The 12,663-nt window shown below is 38.4% G+C and overlaps 1 protein-coding gene across 2 annotated transcripts in view; it reads right to left on the reverse strand.

Moving 5' to 3' along the window:
- The window catches only part of LOC121467315 (synaptosomal-associated protein 25), a 461,557-nt gene extending 449,099 nt beyond the window's left edge, over positions 1-12,458 (reverse strand). Inside the window, exon 1 of one of the 2 annotated variants that reach the window (XM_041708700.1) lies at positions 12,324-12,458. The gene's annotated coding sequence lies outside the window, so the exon portion shown is untranslated. The remainder of the gene's footprint in view (positions 1-12,323) is intronic. The other variant, XM_041708699.1, reaches the window with a different exon arrangement.
- Between the last annotated feature and the right edge of the window lie 205 nt (positions 12,459-12,663).

Genomic DNA, 12,663 nt, shown 5'->3' on the forward strand with positions numbered 1-12,663 from the left:
GTGGGTCGCCGCCTGCTCCCTGTGTGTGCGAGGACCCCGGCTGTTTCCCGACTGGCGGCAGCAGTCAATGGTGGTGGTGTCCGGTTTCCCGCAGTCCCAGCAGTATAGGACTGGTGTGTTCTGGCATTCCCGGACGAAGTGTCCCACCTCCGCGCAGCGATTGCAGGCTCGGGCCACGTCGACGGGTGTTTCCGCCTCCTGGGGATTATCCGGTTTGATATCACTGGACTCGGTGTGCCGAAAGGTGTAGTCGCTGGTCGTATGGGCTCTCGCCGGGCGGAGGGATGCTCCTTGTAGTGTAGCTACCACTGGCGGATGGGACTAGTGCTGCTTGTCTTACTGGGTCTCGATCCCGAGCTATTTCAAACGCGGTGGCTAGTTGCGTCAACCCTTCCAGTGAGGAGAATTCATGGCGCCTTATGAAGAGTTGATACTCCGGCAGCAGGTTCTCGTAGATCCTTTCAAGCTTTCAGGCGTAGTTCTACCACATAGAACTTGAAAGGCTCGCCGCCTTGCTGGTGGCGAGCCCTGATCGCATCCTCCAGGCGCTGATAATACCGTGGCGGGAGGAAAAACTCCAAGAACTCCCGCTTGAAAGTTTCCCAGGGCACGGCGTGCATCTGGTAGGCTCGGTACCAGCCTTCGGCGCGGCTGTTCGCTGTTCCGTACGCTGTATGCTGTAGCGCCTTCCTCGACTCGTTCCATGAAGTGCAGGGGGTCGGTTTGTCCATCGAAAAGGACGCCCCATCCTGGGCGCTCGTTGGATGCTCGTGGTGGGCGGCGCAGTTGCGGATTCGATTGGCGTTGTCGTAAGTGGCAGTACTGATTTCCCTATTTACTCTTTGTCTAGGCTTTTAAGTCTTGGGTGCTCCTAATCAAAACAAAATCTCACGGCTGGACATGGGTCTTTAAGTCATGTGGTTGATACTAAAAAAAAACCCAACTCCTACAGGATACCTAGGTCGTCCCTGTTCGGGCGCCAAATTGTAAGGATTTTTTTAATAGGCTGGGATAGGCTTCAGTCCGGCCAGAGTCCTCTACAGGTAATTTGAAGAAACACAGGAGACGAAACGGGACTGGGAGTTGCCGCCGGGATTTTGTTATCGGGATCATGTGGCCGGCTCCGTCGTCCGTGTTGCGTAGAGAAAACAGACCTCGGAAACGCCACACGAAAACGGGACCGGCGTAGATTTAACTTGTGGGGATCTCGACTGGGCCCTGCGCGGAGCGAAGGGGGAAGCGCGGGGAAATCGGGGGAATTTTGGCCGTCCGGCAAGTTTTCGGATAGCGCAGAGAAAGCCCCGAAAAACGAAAATATGGGAGCTTGTACGTCGTGAATGGGCACGCGGGCAGATTTGGCGTCCACGTTGCGTAGAGAAAACAAACCTCGGAGACGCAACTCAGAAGCCTGGACCGGAGAGCCCCTCGGTGGAATTCACTAAATTTTACTAGCCTGTCCCTAACCTGGACGTGAGTAGGAAAAAAGCCGGCGGTAGTTTTCCCGCGCTTTGCTCCGGTCTGGTAAGCGTTCTTATTGCGTAGAGAAAACAGGCCACGGAGACGCAACACGAGAACTTGCCCGACCTGGAGTAGCACGTGAGTCGCTTCGGTGTCCGCGTTGCGTAGAGAAAACAGACCTCGGAAACGCAATGCGGCAACCTGGCCAACCCGGAAAAGCACTCCCCAAAGTTCACTAAATTTTATTAGCTGTCCCTAACCTGGACGTGAGTAGAAAGAGGCCGGCGGTAGTTTTCCCGCGCTTTTCTCCGGTATGGTAAGCGTTCATATTGCGTAGACAAAACAAACCTCGGAGACGCAACACGAGAACTTGCCCGACCTGGAGTAGCACGTGGGTAGCTTTGGTGTTCGCGTTGCGTAGAGAAAACAGACCTCGAAAACGCAATACGGCAACCTGGCCAACCCGAAAGAACACTCCGCGAAGTTCACTAAATTTTATTACCGTCACTTGGGGTTTTAAGTTTCACAATTTATCTTCCTTTTATTTATTCTTGTATTCTCCCTAACCTTCGCACTCAGTACTGCCTGCCTCTGATCTCTGTTGCTTATCTTACTCCTGAGCTTGATCTGATGTCGCCGTCTGCTGGTTCCTTCCGCTGAGTTTTACTGGTGGTCCGTCCCGTTCGGCTGCCGCGAAAGAAAGAGAGCGATCTCAGTTGATCGCTGTGCCACGTCGACACGCTTGTTTTTGCGCTTTACAGCACGCTCGCGTTATCAGCACTAAGCTTGCCTTTAACAGCACGCTCGCGCTTAACAGCACGTTTGCGCCATCCGCGCTAAGCTTGCCTATACCATCACGCTTTGCTTAATAGCACGCTTGCATGTTCACGGGTGATTGCGATAACTTTAACAGCACGCTCGCACTTAACAGCACGCTCGCGGCATCGCACTAAGCTTACTTTTAACAGGACGCAGGAGCTTTACAGCACGCTCGCATGCTCACGGGTGCGCTATATCTAAATCTATATTTGGAAACTTAACATCTATTGAGAATTTAACATAATACTGCCTTCAATGGCTGAGATACTGGGTTTGTTTGAGTGGGAAAATGTGAGGTGCCTTGAGCGTCCTCACAACTGCGCCACGCATAACATTCTATAAACTTAAGCCACATCTTATTTTAGCGTGGAAGCGCAGCTCACTTTTATCTATGACGCTAACAACAACAACATATCAACTTGAAGATTGAATAAACCACATGTTTTGCGAAAATACAGCGAAATAACATCAGAACTCAACACGAGATTCAGAGCATTATCAATTGTCCCATCCCATGTCCCTGCTACAGAGATCGTGTGAGGAACAATTTGTTTTTGTTTTGTATTTTGCGAACTCTGGCCCTAAGGAAAACTATGTAGATATTACGCTAGAAAGTCCGGACTGCTCCCACCACCATGATCGCCACTACCGTGCGAAATTGGGCGAAAAATGGAAACTAAGAAAAGGTATGCTAAAAACTACATGAAAGTAACTTCGTACTTTCAATTTATAAGTCCACGATATTTAATTTTTGCTATTTAAATTAGTTCATTTTTTTCGCCCACTCTTCTCGCTTTAATGTTCCCTAGGACGAGTCGGATGACGATGATGACCCGATGGCAATTATTGTGGGCTGCCTGCCGTGAGGTACAGAGCCTGCCGAGGAAGTCTCGCATAAATAGGAAAATTAGCATTTCTTAAATACCGTCTTCATGTTTTGACTATCCTGTGAGTAGCTTAGAGTAAAAATGTGCTTCTTAAATTTGTTTTTCTAGCGGGAATGTTGTCTAACAGTAGTTTGCAACACCGCTGGGTTTTGGTTGTGACTGGTTGCATCCGTTCAGGTTTATTCTCTGATATTGGACGTCTTCTGGCCTGACTAGGAGTGACCTGGTCAAGCAAGTTGTTGGGCAGTCAAGTTTCTATTTCTTGCACTACGAAGGCTAAGCTAAACACCGTAGTGTCGGAGATACACATGTTGGTGCAGTAGCTCATCCCAGGTGTTCTGCACAGCTTCGTCTAGCCAGAATGCCCTTGGTTTTAATTGTCCTGTTAGCTAGTTCCATTGGGTTCCGTAGAGGGTACACCCCTGAGTTGTATCCATGTATGATATCAGGAACGCCGTGAAAGATGCTCTCGAAATAACAATGTTGCACTTCGGAGTGGGACCATTTCGGCTTCCCAGGCGTCCGGCAGTCGGATGGTCGTGACAATTCTGTAGTACTCGATGTTTGGTCTTCTTCTTCGGACATGGTTGACAAATCCGGTAACTAGGGTCATCATCTTGCTAAGTTATTTGCAGTTTGAGGCTGTTCGATCTTCTTCTTCGGATATGGTTGACATGTTGGGTAGCTACAAAACTGTTTTATATCGAGAAAACTGGGTAATTGTCTATTAAAGCGGGCCAGATCCCAAACCCGTGAACAAAATAGCCTCGATGAACAGCGATTTCTTTAGAATCGACGTGACCTTGAATGAGCAATATATAGCTTTTCTTAACTAATTTTCATGTAAATCTTACTGCCCTAAGTACAAGTATTGCTTTGCACCATTTAACAACTTGCCCAACACATAAAGAATTTTTCCAAAATTTTAAAACAAGTCCTTAAAATTTTTTGAGACTGACAAACAGGCACCGACAAGTTTTCATTTTATAAAACAAAGTATTTTAATACCCTTGCTGAGGGTATTATAATTTCAGTCAGAAGTTTGCAACGCAGTGAAGCAGACATATCCGACCCTATAAAGTATATATATTATTGATCAGCGTCACTAGACGAGTCGATCTAGCCATGTCCGTCTGTCCGTCCGTTTCTACGCAAACTATTCCCTCAGTTCTAAAGCTATCTGCATGAAACTTTCCCAAAAGTTGTCTTTCTATTGTAGGTAGTATATAAGTCGGAACGAGCTGGATCGGACGACTATAGCATATAGCTCCCATAGGAACAATCGAAAAGATAAATTTCAAAAAATTATAACTTTGCTGTTTCTTAATTTTTTTTTATTTCTTCGACAGAAAGTAATTGTTAAATATTTCAGAACTACGGTTTAAATTTCATCAAAATCGGACGACTATATCATATAGCTCCTATAGGAACAACCGGAAAAAAATACAAACAAATTATAAGCTTGCTGTTTTTTAATTTTTTTTTGTAATTCTTCGACATATAGTAATGGTTAAATATTTTAGAATTACGGTTTATATTTCATCAAAATCGGACGACTCTATCATATAGCTCCCATAGAACCAATAAAAATATATAAAATAACTATCTAATTATTGATCTGCAAATCATCATAGCTTCAATGTTTTTACATATACGCAAGTAAATCATAATTTTAATGTTTTCAAAAATGTTTAATTCATGCAATACTTGTAGCTGCAAGGGTATATGAACTTCGGCTTGCCTAAGTTTGCTTTCTTTCTTGTTTGAATAACTTTTGAACAGAGCATCGGATCCAAATTTTTGTTTCATTCGAGGCGTATTTTTAACAAAACTTCAACTATGCTAAATATACATATTTTACCAACCCGGGCTCAAGAACTGCAATTAAAAAAATGTTTAGTACCGCCTTTCTCCTGAAACAATTAATTTTCTCAAAATCTTGGTATGCAATCCCTTTAGTTTTAGCGATTAAGATAAGAATTAGGATTAACACAGTAGAATTTCGATTCTGCAACTATATATACTAGTCTTCTATGCACACGGTCTTGGTGCGCATCGTCACTACATGTACTGCCGGTCATAATGATATACAGATTTTATTAAGGCCTTTGGCTCTCAAAAAATTTTTTTTTTTTTTTTTTTTACCTTTCGAAAGATTTTCCCCCCTTTAAAAAATATTTATATATTTTTTTAAAAAACAAAAAAAAGAGCTAGAAATAACCTTAAAACTTTTTTACCTTTCCCTCTCTCCCCCCTTCCCTTTTTTCTTTTTTTTCTTTTATTTTTTATTTTTTTATATAAAAATTTTTTAAATTTTTTTTTTTTTTTTATAAAGTAAAAAAAACAAAAAACACGGAAAAAACAAAAAAAAAAAAAAAAACCAAAAAAAAAAAAAAAAAAAATAAAATTTTTAAAATTTTAAAATTTTTTTTTTTTTTTTTTTTTTTTTTTTTATTTTAAATTTTTTTTTTTTTTTTTTTTTTTTTTTTTAAAATAAAAAAATGAGCGGTGGCGTGTTGATTGCAGTTCACAACTCACTTTCATCGGAGATTTTTCCTTTTAAACACCCTCTTTCCATTGAATTCGTTGCAGTTAAAATTAATATCAATAACATTAATATTTATATAACTTGCTCTTACATTCCTCCTAGATCTGATACTTCTCTCTATTTAATGCACCTGTCTGCCATTCAATTAGTATCCTCTTCTATTGCCGATGAGGACCACCTTATTATAATGGGAGATTTTAACATATCTAACGTGTCTTGGATCTCTTCATTGGACTCCAATCTCCTTTTTGCCGAAAGCCAGCACGACTTTATCGACGGCCTGACGAACTTGTCTCTGGGCCAGATAAACTTTGTAAAGAACCATATGGATAGACTTCTTGACATAATATTTGTTAATAACGACACTCTAGCTAGTCCTCAGAAGCCCTCCCTTTTCTCTGCCTTGTTGAATGTTGAGATCGTTGCAAAAATTCAGACTAAGGCGGCCTTACCCTGATAATATCCCTAGCTGTGTGCCGAAGCTCTGTGCCGAAGCTCTGTCTAGGCCAATCACTTTTCTATTTAACTTATCTTTATTATCTTCAGAGTTCCCGAGAATTTGGAATGAATATTTATTATTGCAATTCATAAGAAAGGCTCAAGGTCCGAAGTCGAAAATTATCGTGGTATAGCCAAACTTTCTGCCATACCTAAGCTTTTTGAACAGCTGATCACTTGTCAACTTCAACATACATGCGCACGGAATGACTTTGTAAAACAATGGTCGACAACTACTAATCTTCTCGAATTTTCTACTCTCATCCACCGTAGTTTCCTAAATAAATGCCAAACTGACGTTATTTATTTGAGTGCTATTGATTGATCCTCCTTAAAATCATGTAATGACCTAGAGGGTGCAGTGTCATCCTTTAATTAGGCATTGCAGTCGTCGATCAATCTTTTCGTTCCTGAGGTATCGGTAAGTGATACATCTAAGCCCCCATGGTGTAAAAGACACTTGTCTTACCTCAAAAACAAAAAATTGAGGTTGTATAAAAATACTTAAAATCCAATTCAGCGGTGGCTTTTTCCAATTATGTCATGAACCGTGCGCTGTCTATTAATGCCACATGAAAGCTACATCGCTCAAAGTAGAGAAAACATTCGTAATGTTCCGAAAAGTTTTTACTTCTTTGTAAACTCCAAAAGAAAATCAAACGCGTATCCTTCAACTATATATTTACACAACCAAACTGAATCATCTTTTTTAGACATTTGTAATGTTTTTGCAAACATTTTTCAGTCAACCTACTCTCTACTACCTGTGTACTAAGAAACTGTGCCGAAGCTCTGTCTTGGCCAATCACTATTCTATTTAACTTATCTTTATTATCTACAGAGTTCCCGAGAATTTGGAATGAAAATTTTATTATTCCAATTCATACAAAAGGCTCAACGTCCGATGTCGAAACTTATCGTGCTATAGCCAAACTTTCTGCCATACCTAAGGTTTTCGAGCAGCTAGTCACTCAACATATGTGTGCCTCCAACATGTCTCCCGCACAGCATGGCTTTGTAAAACATCGGTCGACTACTGCTAATCTTCTTGAATTTTCTACTCTCATCCACCGTAGTTTCCTAAATAAATGCCAAACTGACGTTATTTTTACTGACTTCAGCAAGGCATTTGATTCAGTATGTCATAGCCTTCTCCTTCATAAACTATCTCATCTTGGTTTTCCACCTAATTTACTTAACTGTATTTCGGTCTATCTTTCAAACAGAACTCAACGCGTTCTCTTCAATAACCAACTTTCCTCCGTCGTAAATGTTTTTTCTGGTGTCCCCCAAGGAAGTCATCTGGGGCCACTACTTTTCGTTCTTTTTATTAATGATCTTCCAAAAGTAGTGTCATTTGCCTCTACTCTTATGTATGCGGACGACGTAAAAATTTGCCCATCATTCTCTGACCAAATGTCATACCTTCGCCCACAGTCGGACATGGATCAATTACAATTATGATGTTCCAACAATTTTTTGCTTCTTAACCACGCTAAATGCAAATATTTGTCCTTTTACCGGACTTCAGCCCACATACACTCTTACCATCTTGGAAACTCTACTTTAGATCGTATTACGCAAGTAACTGATCTAGATGTCCTATTTGATAGCAAGTTATGTTTCAAAAGCCATATTTCTGTCATCATTGGTAAAGCTAAGGGTGTTTTAGCCTTCATAAACAACAAAGACTCTTTACATTTCCATGGTTCGTAATATTTTGGAATACTGCGCATGTGTTTGGAGCCCTCAATATATTGATCAACAAAAATTAATCGAGTCAGTTCAAAAGCAATTTTTATTATTTGCTCATCGACAGCTGAATTGGGACCCGGTGACGCGTTTGCCACCTTACTCTTCAAGGTTAATGTTAATTGATATAAAGTCTTAAAACATCGTGAATTCTGGCCTCCTCCTTAGCTATATTAACATCGCTGTTCCCTCAAGATTTACTCGTACTTTTCACTCTATTCACTTGCCAATTTATAAATCCAACTTTGCCCTTCATGAGCCTTATCGGGTGCTTTGTTCAAACTATAATGCAGTATATCCTGCAATCTCTTTGGAAAATTCTATTGATCGGATATCATCAAACATTTATGCTTTTCTTGAATCATATAAAATTTAGTTAGATTAAGTTATATTTATTTTTAGAATATATGTGTAAGTTAGCAGTTCATTGTTAACAATATATCAATAAATATAAATATAATTGCTGTTGAATGTTCTGGACACAATTTATTTCGATCTGATTGAGATGGCAATGGAGGGGGAGCTGCAATTTATCTTCATAAAATACTGAAAATGTCTTCACAAAATACTAGCCAAAAAAATGGCAGTGCTATTGAAAGTCCATCAAAAATCCCAATTTGTTGCCTCTATAGACTAAATGGAACTGTTCCCTACTCTGGCAAACTTAAGTCTACAATATACTATTATCATACTAGCAGGGGATCTAAACTGCAGCATGTTAATCGACTGCAACTCCAGTCATGCGACTCATTGTTCGAGCACTACTGAAACATGCTTCTATATAATCAAATTCCAATTCCGGTACTCTCAAAACATGACCTCATATTTGTAACATATTGCAATGAAAGTTACCAGATGTACAGTAACCCTTTCGTTATTCGGAGAAAATGACAACGTCGTAGCGTGTTGACCTTAAGGAATAAAGGCATTAAAGAAAATAACCACTGGTGTTTTCGTATTGGAGTTGAGTGGGAGATGGGCAGTAGATCGTTACAATATAATCTAGACATCCAGTATAAGGACATTTCCTTAGAATATAGGGACTTAAAGTAATTTATCAACTGAGTTTTACACATATGATTTTAGCTCAGTCCATTTTATTACTACTGTCGACTTTAAACTCCACAAATTTCAATCCAATGTTGCCCAAATTTATAATAATTTAGATCCCTTACGCAAGAAGTCCTTTAGCCCAAGCCAACAAGACTGGTTTAATGGTAGGATTACAAATATCATTGATATGAGAAACCTGATATACAAAAAGTGTTAGTGATATAGAATAAATGATTTATATATATGTAAAATTCAGGAAATTACGTACGAAAGTCTATACATCAATAAACATAAAACATTAAGCCAAAAGTATACGTTACAGTTTAAAAATCCATGCAGCAAGAAATAAGTAGAAAACTTGGTCAAAAACCCTACGAATAGGTAAGAAACCTATCACCCATCAGTCACATTTTAGTGTTGACCACCTCAATAGCATCTTTGTTCCAGCATCTTTGTCCCAGTACCTGATAACTTGTCTTTAACTCGTTAACTTTATCCTACTGTGATAATAGATAACTGTGTATAACAATTTTATGTCCTTAAAGCAATACTAAAAGTAAAATCAAGCGCCTCAATCCAAAATGTAAAAAGATTATACTGCCACTTATTAAACATATTTTTTACTCTGCCATTTTTTTCTACCTGCCCTGAGCTGTGGAAAATTACAAAAATAATACCAATACCCAACGGATTGAATCAATATAGGCCTAAAGCGATTCTTCCCTATCTCTCAAAAGCTTTTCAGCAAACATTGGCACACCAGACACAATTATTTCTTCAAAAAAATTCTGATGTTTAATTTTCAATCTGGGTTTCGTACCTAGAAAAGCTTCTCAACAGCCATAATAAAGATCTCTGATGATTACCTTCATTAGTCCGATTAAACTCAATTGGTGAAACTGATGTTTCAATTGCCAAGTTCTTGCAAACTACCTATATTGCGGATTCTTGTCTAAACTCAATTTACCCTTACTATTTAAACAGGTCAAATTGTATTTTTCCCCGATAATAACAGAAAGTTCTCTTAAAAGGGATTTGGAGACCACAACACCAACATTATTTCCAGGTGCGTGCTGAAGCTTTGAGTTTCAACTATTTATAAACCGATTCCTAAAATGTTTCAATAGTTTACCTCAACATCAGTATTTCAAACTCTCTGAAAAGATTTTTATATATGATAATTTCACTAAATTCCACCTATCACCTGCTATTTGCAGATGTTATCGAAGACAACAAGGGTCTAACAGTCGCAAATTTCCCTTTTTTCGTAGACAGTAAAATCTGAATAAAACCGGTCTATCGGCGGATTGTTGAAGTTCATAGCTTGACAGATTCTAGAATTTACTCCAAAAAAACCCGAAACAAAGTCGAAGGAACAGCTGAAGGTACAGCGCGCGTTGGCTCCATCTGCGCTGGCACCAGCTCGGGGGTTTTCTTGAAAGGACCCATCCCTTACCAGGGATGATAGGTGGCAGAGAGTCGACCGCCAGTACATCTGCAAAGTGCGCGTCAGCGCCAACACCCGCGTGGCTTGAATCACTAGCGGTTTAGTTCTTGCGGCTGGTATTTTACTTTTTTCCTCTTCGCCAATTATGTTATGTTTAGGTTGGGTTCTAATTTCTGTTAATTTGTGCTTGATGCTACACACAGTTTCCAGAAGTTATCTGTGCAAGAATGTACTCTTTTATTATAGGGTTTAAAACTGTTCAGTCAATTCGGTGGCGATTTATTTTTGTAAAACAATGTAACAATGGCTCAAGAAGAGCTTCAATAAATTTGAGTGGAGTATTCTCAATTTGAAAACGAAGGTATCCACAAGTTTTGTTCTCGTCTGTCCAAACAAAAACTTTAAAGCGTGTTTTCTTACAGTTCCAGATTTTAAACTACTACACTGATTGTTTTAAAATTTTGAACACTGTATCTATACATTTGCTACGAGGTAACGCGGTTGCCTTTTTATACCCTTGCAGAGGGTAAGCTATATGATATAGTCGTCCGATTTTCATGAAATTTAAACCGTAATTCTGGAATAGTTAACCATTACTAAATGTCGAAGAACTAAAAAGTTATAATTTTTTTGTATTTATTTTTTCGATTGTTCCTATGGGAGCTATATGCTATAGACGTCCGATCCGGACTAGTTTTTCTACGCAAACTAGTCCCTCAGTTTTAAAACTACCTGCATGAAACTTCCCCAAAAGTTGTCTTTCTATTGCAGGTAGTATATAAGTCGGAACCAGCTGGATCGGACGACTATAGCATATAGCTCCCATAGGAATAATCGAAAAAACAAATTTTAAAAAATTATAACTTTGCTGATTTTAAATTTTTTTATTTCTTCGATTGAAAGTGATTGTTAAATATTTCAGAATTACGGTTAAAATTTCATCAAAATCGGACGACTATATCACATAGCTCCCATTGGAACAATCGGAAAAAAATACAAACAAATTATAACTTTGCTGTTTCTTAATTTTTTTGTATTTCTTCGACATATAGTAATGGTTAAATATTTTAGAATAACGGTTTGAATTTAATCAAATTCAGACGACGTAATCATACACCTCCCATAGAAACAAAAAAATATATATAATAACTATCTAATTATTGAGCTGCAAATCATCATAGCTTCAATGTTTTTAAACATACACGCAAGTAAATCATAATTTTAATATTTTCAAAAATGTTTAATTTTTGAAAGGGTATATGAACTTCGGCGTGCCGAAGTTTGCATTCTTTCTTGTTAAAAATATATTTCAAAAAAAATTTGGTATGTCATTTCTTAACAATAAACTAAATTTGATGTATAAAAAGTTTTCTTTGTATTTATTTAGCGGTTCATTTAGTCTTGGATGGGGTTTCCCTTACATATATAATATGTTTTTTACAGTGTTGATGTACAAACTTTGCTTAAGCATGTCACTATTGAAAGTCAAATAAATGGCTATTTTGTATGTAGTAATTGCGTTGTATAAAGTACATGGTTGTGTTAGAGCTGATCAAAATAAGTATATGTATTTAAGTCAAGCAAAAAGTAATGACGAGCCTGACTGTGTTGTTAATAAAACTCCTCTAAAAATATTTTTTATTAAATCAGTTAAATAGCGATTTTTCATGGAGTTATATTGATCAATACAAACTTTGCTCAACCTTAAGCAGAGTGGAAAATTGTCATATTAAAACTGCGAAAGAAAATTTAAAATTTTGTAAAAATTTTTCGCTTTTACAACTTAAATGTAGTAGTTTTTTCTTTTTTTTTTCTTCGACTTTTTCGAAAATAAACGGTTTAATGTATTATATCAAAGTACCTGTCTTTAAGAACGACTTTCTAGTTGTTTGAAATAAGTAAGAATAACTCAATTATAGTATCTATTTATACAGAAGTTCACAAAACGGTCGCCAAGTTGAAAACAATTCATTAAAATCAGTTATTTCATTAATGGTTCTAAAAGCATATGCGCGCGCAGGGCCTATACGAAAACTGTGTTCATGTATTAAGATTTGAATTTAATGTTAAACTCAGTCTAAGCCGGCAAAAAAAAGTATAATGCTTAAGCTCGTAAACGAAATGTTTTTTTTACTCTTATTTTGAGTTAGCTACCATTTTCCAACTGATTTTAATTAGGTCTCCAGAGCTCATAAAACTAT

This window comes from Drosophila elegans, unplaced genomic scaffold (genome assembly GCF_018152505.1).
Source record: "Drosophila elegans isolate 14027-0461.03 unplaced genomic scaffold, ASM1815250v1 contig_37, whole genome shotgun sequence".
NCBI classification, from domain to species: domain Eukaryota; kingdom Metazoa; phylum Arthropoda; class Insecta; order Diptera; family Drosophilidae; genus Drosophila; species Drosophila elegans.